This window comes from Ruditapes philippinarum, unplaced genomic scaffold (genome assembly GCF_026571515.1).
Source record: "Ruditapes philippinarum isolate M1 unplaced genomic scaffold, ASM2657151v2 ctg758_1_1_1_1, whole genome shotgun sequence".
NCBI lineage: Eukaryota > Metazoa > Mollusca > Bivalvia > Venerida > Veneridae > Ruditapes > Ruditapes philippinarum.
Window position 1 is genome coordinate 294153 of NW_026865780.1, and position 7493 is coordinate 301645.

General features: G+C 32.8%; 1 long non-coding RNA gene across 1 annotated transcript; it reads right to left on the reverse strand.

Annotated features, from left to right (window-relative positions):
- Positions 1 to 205: 205 nt before the first annotated feature.
- Positions 206 to 6201, reverse strand: LOC132730297 (uncharacterized). Its single transcript, XR_009625740.1, has 3 exons — positions 6063 to 6201; positions 1028 to 1093; positions 206 to 505 (listed from the first exon to the last, which is right to left on the reverse strand). It is a non-coding gene; the product is annotated as an uncharacterized LOC132730297 (long non-coding RNA).
- Between the last annotated feature and the right edge of the window lie 1292 nt (positions 6202 to 7493).

The following is a 7493-nucleotide window of genomic DNA, read 5'->3' on the forward strand; positions in this document are numbered from 1 at the left end:
ATTTTATGTTTTAATATTTAAACTGCTGATTTTGCATAATTGATTTGCCCCGCAATAAAATTTCAAACAGCGCATTTCAAAATTAAACAATTTTAATCTCAAAATATACTGAGCTACCAACAGTATAGAGCCTGCTCAGAATGCACCAATGGCCTTGTCTGGTTGGTTGGTGACTGGCCTGGCCTGGCCTCTTTGGTGACTGGCCTGGCCCTACATTGCTGGCAAAGGTTAATCACTTTCCCTTCCTAAAGGTCATGGGTTAAAAGCAAGAAGGCATTTAGACCAATACAGAGGTCAGTAAAACATCAAAGAAGCAATATTATGCACCATTTCAAATCTTACCCATAATGCAAGTTTCACACTGGTTCTTATCCTGAACTTCCTCCTGTCAACCAGAACTGAACACTTTCCCATCTTTTGTTGTTACAAATGTAACCCAGTCTTGTGAAATTCCTTGGAAAGTTAGCATGACCATTTCCCCTCTTGTTCAGATCAGCAGCAAGATCTAAAATTACAGTGCATAATATCCTTTAATCCGGGCATTTTCCCCTCAGATAAACTGCACATCTTTACAAGAAATAAATTCATCACCATCAAAATGATTTTAAATCAGCAGTGTTTTGACTGGGAAGGAATATCAATATAGGGCTAGAAATTATCCCTGTAGAGCCGGCACTTAGTTTCACACCAGGGGCTGCTTAGATCTCCACAGGGGCCTCGACAGGTCCCTTATCACCTTTTGTGATCTCAGATTATAAGGAATAGATCATATCTAGGGCAATAAATTGATGGGATTTGAACGCAGCATGGGAGGGTGTGTTGAGTAAACACAAATGCATGAGAAAAGTTACGTTGGCTGCATTTTTTTGCCAGGCTAAATGCAAAATACACACTGACTCTGTTTGTATAGTGAAAAAAATATGTCTCATCAAAGCCTATATTAATGGTATCTTGTTTATGTAAGTTACACCAGTGCTTATATAAGAGTTTTTACAGAAACTGTATAGGTTTTTGGGTATATATTTACCATGGTTCTCTTCCATAACATTGTTTTCTTCAGTAATCTTTTGGAAGCAAATTCATGGCAATCAATCTACAATAATAAAAATATTCTTTAGATATATATTATATCTTTTGAAAGTGACCCATTAGAATATTAAATCCCGAAGAAAGGTTCACATCTAAAATCAATTATTATATGAAAATTGTTCCAATATGAGCAAGTCAATATAGATAACTCTCTGACATGTGCCAGCAACTGTAAATTTTACAATTGAATCAACCTTGAGTAGTCCCCCTTGGTAAAACTGAAAATCCTCTAATTCACTAATTAAAACATATGTTTGTATAAAAATAATAAAAATATATTGTTGAAATAAAAATATGACAATAAAGATGTGCATTACCATCAGACTTTTTGGCAAATTAAAATGTTATTGGCACTCAATAACGCATAATAAACCAAACGCAATAAATTTGATAGTATATTCCATACAAACATGCTTCCAATTTTAACATTTAGATTTAGACTACTGTACTGCTTATCTGGTCAGATGATCACACAGGAAAAAGGTAAATTCTACTCCCTTTTTAAGGTCAAGTTTCAAGTTGCACCATCACTGTACAGTTCATGTGGTGATTGTCCAGCTTTGCTGGAAGGATAAAAATCTCACAATAGTGCCTCTTTGTGCAATATTTTAGGCATGAGTACAATCACCAAGGTTGTGGAAGGCAACTGGACATCTTCCATACAGAGATAGTATGATAGAAGAATTTTAGCTAAATGCAAGTTGGATGGATTCAACCAGAGACATAGATAACATGTTATCTATGTCTCTGATTTAACTCATTACAGGATTGGAGCAGTACCTCTAGTCATGATCACAAAATACACAAAATTAATATTGTTTGTTTTCGCAGATTATTACATTTTTCATTCATTATCATACACAAATCTATGTGAAAAGAATTAGATCTTTTAAAGTTCATTCTGTTGGGTAAAAAGGCAAGATTTTAGCATTTTATCATTCAAGCGCCTTGTATTTGGTGTGGTTCTCAAATCCTTTTTTTAGTCTCATTCAAATTGGACACATCCCCTACTATTTTGGTGGCAATTAAGTAACACAGCGGTGACAGGTCAAAACAAATGGAGGGCATTACTCTTCTCATTCCCCCCCCCCTCCATCTACACCCCTCAAAACCATGCAATTTGGGTTGGGGGTAGAACTTGTGATGAAGAAGATTTGGATGAAAACATCAAGAAAAGTTCTACAGTCAATTTATACACTTTCAAGGAATTTTTATAGCAACTGACTGAAAATAATCCCTATTAATCGTTATAGTGATTTCACAGCAGGTATTATCAGGGAAAAATGGATAAAATGGTAAAAATATGTAAATGTTTAACACCTAGAAGTATTACAGCACATGACTCAGTACAGAATATTTCAGTAAATACACTTTTTCAACATGTGAATGTTTCTTTCATATGATTATCATTATCACACGGTAAGACATATCTATTATTCAATCTACATGTAAGTGTTGATTATCTCCTCTTATCTCTACATGTATCTAATTATCTCCCTTTTATCACATCAAACGATCCACAAGATGGCCTCCTGAGTGGGGGTCCTTCATTAAATGCACATTCCAAATGTGTGTTGTACATAAATAATGATGCAAGCTGGTTTAACATATGAATACATAAGCATCAAAAGAAATGTATACAACTGTATAAATCTATTTCAAGGTAACTAAGGCTCTTTGAATACTCCAACAAATGTTTTGCTCTTTCATTCACAAGAAGTATCAGGAAACTGAACAAAAAAATAAGTAGAAATAAAGGTATAAATTAATATAATTATACAGATATATAAAATTATCTTAAGAAATTACACTGAATAAGTAATGCAGTTAATAGCATAACCAATACAGTTATCATAACATAAGTAGAAGGCACTGACACTTCCAAAATCATTCATTTATATGTGGACTTTAAAAGTTTACTGAGCATCAGCATGCAAATTTGTTTAACCTCCCACTGATATGGCACTGCTTCTTATTCTAAAGATGTATTAGGTCCTAATTTTGGACAATTAGGAAAATAATAATTGTATGTTTTAAGTTTGGTTTGGTTTTCATGCTGGATTTAAAATATTTTTTATCTCCGCAGTCAGCCCATCTAACCAACTTTCAACTTTACCATCCTAGATAAATAAAAACTTCTATGATTTCAATATCAAAATGCTTAATTAAAATTCAAATAAACAGTAACAAGAACAGGGTACAGGTCAAACTGACGGTAGACTCATCTGGCATTAACCCTTAGCCTGTGGTTACATCTGATTGATGCTACTAGTGCAGACCAAACTCAGCTGACAAATCCTTGTGGTCTGATCATGGTCTGCACTGTTTGCTATTCAGTCAGTAATAATTTTGGAATTTCCCTAAAAATTATGAATGATTTTGTCTTTAATGAAAGATGGACAATTATTTAAGATAATTAGTGTGTTAATTTAATATTTGTGGAACTGAAAAAAACATTTTCTTCAAGTGTAAATTATTTTCAAAATGATCAAAACAAACCCATTTGAACTCACACGCATGTACAAATAAACGTTAATATTTCTTTGTCGCAAACTTGCCATGCTGGTGTGGATAAGTGCCAGTGACAGAAAATTATCATCATTGACAGTATGATTTAAAACTTCAAGCTTTAAAGGCAGGTGTGACTGTGTATATCTATGCAATGAGTTCACTTCTTATATACATTTTCTATGATAGACAAAGGGAGATAATAAACTTTTGAAAAAAAAATTCTGAAGGAATTGTTGCAGATTTTGTCTGTCAGGGTAATATTTGTTAATACTTATAAAAAATAATGATAAATATAATTATTTAACAAATATAGCAATGATTTATTAAAGTTTTTCAAGAAATAATATATCCCAAACTGTGATTTTATAGCTCAATAACATCACTGTTTGGAGTTCGGACGCGAGGAATTATAACTCGAGGAATTATATCACAAGGGCATAGCCTGAGTGATATAATGATGCACATCCGAACGACAAACAGTGATGTTATCAAGTGATAAAATCACCGATTTGGATATATTATTTTGATTTTAACACAACATCAACAAATAAATGCTGCCGTACTTGATACACAGCTAAATTGCGCCCTATTTGTTTCTGTACTTATTTTCAGCTCGTAGCATTTTTAGTGGTTATGTCACATGTATAGTGATTACGTCACATGTCTAAAAATAGAACGTCAAACTGATTTATAGCATAATAACACACACTTTCGGTTCTTCTATGTTCAATGGGGGAAAATGAGGGTCGTGTTAGAATTAATAATAATGCACCATTCAGATGTTACCACAGCCCCCTTCCTGGGGCAGTTAGTTCCTGCATTGCTAGATTAATGTGGAAGGTTTGTTGTTGTTTTGTTGTTGCTGTTTTTGACACCAATATCGTTGGTAATTACAATATGTCAAACTTGTGCTCGAGTATTTACTATCAGAACTTGACAGGCTTTTTATGAGAAATTTGGAAATCAAAAAGGAAAATTCAAGCTATATTTAGCATGTGGCATGATGGTCAGGGTTACAAATTAGTGATTGGTACATAGAGCAAGAGCCACTGCCTAGCAGGGGCCACACTTGACTTTTTCATATTTCTTAGAATAATCCTACAAAAAATAATTTTTTTTGTAACCAATCAAATTAAAATTTAATATTTGACCTTGACAGTCAAGGTCAATTAAAGGTTGTTTAAGGTAACATTTGCATTTATCATCATGTTATGTTTTGTCATATGTGTTCTTTTGTCTAAGAATAAATCAAATCCATAAATAAGTAACACAGTTATGACAACTTAATAATTTTAATAATTGTGCCTTGACAGTAAAGGTCAAATAAATGTCAAGTTCATATCATAATAATTCAACATGTCAGTCTGTTACAAGTGTTTTGTTCAAGGATTTTTTTTGGCTTATTTTATAGCCGTTATTGGGTCATATTCTCAATTGAAAATACTATATTATTTTCCCAATCCACAGGAAAAAATTCCCAATTGAAAATTACAAAATAAAAATATTGAATAAAAATTCTAAAATAAGGGCTTCTTCACTACAATAGTGCTTAAATCTTTGAAGATGCCATCATAGACAGTAATTGTTTGCATCCATTTAATCACTGCTAAATTTCAGTCATGTATTTTTTCCAATTTTTAACAAAACACCGCTGAAATTCCCAATTCCATGGGTATGGGTCGTGTTCCCAAAATCCTGGAAAAAATCCCTGTTGTTGTTTTTTTTTGTCCAAGTATAAATAAAGTTGTCCCAAGGACTGTTGTGCTCATGTATAAAGACAATACATTCATTAATTACAAAGTTACAAAGCCAATTATAGCTGCCCCCCTTTAAGATCAAGGTCATTGATGAGTGTAGGTCATAACCAACTTGGTCTATTTAAAGGCAGTGATTTTCATACTTATATAACAGACTCTGAAAATAGGCCTCTTCCCAATTGAAATTTTCTTTAAAATCATGCAGTTTTCCCAAAAATCTGAACTTAACCACCTTTTTACTTCCCAAATCAGCAATTTTAGCGATAATTTTTCCCAAATAAAGCGGCTAAGGCCTCTTCCCAATTAAGTGAGAAAAATCACTTGAAGGTCTTGTTCACAGGCTTATTGTGTCCAAGTATAAAAATAATCCATTCATAAATAACAAAGTTATAGCCAATTATAGTAAAAATCAGGCAAAATTAATTAAGTTTGTAGAGACTCTAAAATACAGCTTTATTTGGTGACCTTAATTTTAACTCAAACGGTAGACAAAAACCTGTCTCAAGATTTCTGGACAATGGACCTTAAACCCAGACACGTTTCAATAACAGGGATAATCAGCAATATAGCAAAGTGCCTATTGGAAAATGAAGCTAAAAATGGGTTAAAAAAGGACGGTGGCGATCAATGAACGCAACTTATTTAAATCATCATTCACATAAAATATTTACATTGTTGCCATCCCATCAACGTAGAAAAACTCACGCGTTTAAAACAATTAAAATGGGTCAAAATAGAGCCAACAGTTGCACTTCTCACAACCCTTGCAGGACTTGCATGTTCCATAAAATGTTTAAATGATTCTTTCCAACATCCAACCGGAAATGCTGACGAAGCACGTGAGATCTTCGTTTGGCAATGGCGCGTTATTAAGCAAGGGACGCAACTGAAATTACATTCAAGATTTTATCTGAAATAAACGAGATCCGGCAAAGATATATAAAAAGTGTCAGTTCAGTAAACCAATATAGATATATCTGTAGATTATGCACATTGTGGTAAAACAATTGTATGAAAGTTTGATAAACTTGAAAAAGCTGACTTTTAGCTCAAACGCAAAGGAAGAATGAGGATTCTCACCGTTTCAGGGATATATCTAAATCTACATAGAAAGTAGATCTACAAGTGCTATATTTGGTTTTCATATTAGTTCGTATGGAAAAAAAATCCCTTTAACATCACATATGAGTCATTTATTCCATATACAATGTAGATTATTACTCGTGTTCAGATCTAACTTGATATTTATTTTTCTGCGACTTGAAGTTTGATGTTTTTCCAGCATTTTCCTCCTTTCAGAGAGCCCTCATATCATTTTAATGGTATTCAACACAAGTTAATTACTAATGACAAAATTGTCAATTCTGAAACAGAATTTATTAACATTACCCTCAACTTAGATGAAAGAACTAATAAAACAATTATTGATTTAATGGGACAAGTAATGGACTCGATCTTTCACAAATTACCACAAACTAAATGGCTTTAAAATGAGTTTCTGTTTGACATATTCCTAGTTCTGTCATTAGGTGTCAATGCTTCGATTATTTCTACAACGACAAATAATTCCCAAAGCACCCCTGCTGAACTCTAAGACAGAAATGAAGCAAATTAAAACAAAAAGAAGTTATTTTTAGAACCGTGTTTTGTAATTTATATCACAGACTAATGGATTAAGATATTGTCAAATAAAACCATACAATAAAAAAGGTATTGCTCCCTATATAACTTTATCAAGCCTTCATTAAACATTCTTTACGCATCATCAAAGCAAGAAATATGACCACTATAACTCCACTAGCTATGTTGATAAAAATCGAGGTGATCCGTTTTGAACCGCCTGATTTTCATACATTGAATTTGCTTCAGGCTTTCCAATAAAACATATGATACCCAAGAGATATCTTTAATGTTTTCATGTTCAAATCTATGCATTTTGTCTTCAACACAGGCAAGCTCTTTTTCTGTAATATGGGAAAAAGTTACGTTAGGGGATATTCTTTTATGCATTTTATTAAATTTAATTTTATAGCATAAAACAAGTTTTTATCACCTCTCCCATCGCGTATTTGTTATGGAAATAAAGATTGGAGACCTTTACTGATTGATCTGTTTAAAAATATTAGTCATTTTTCA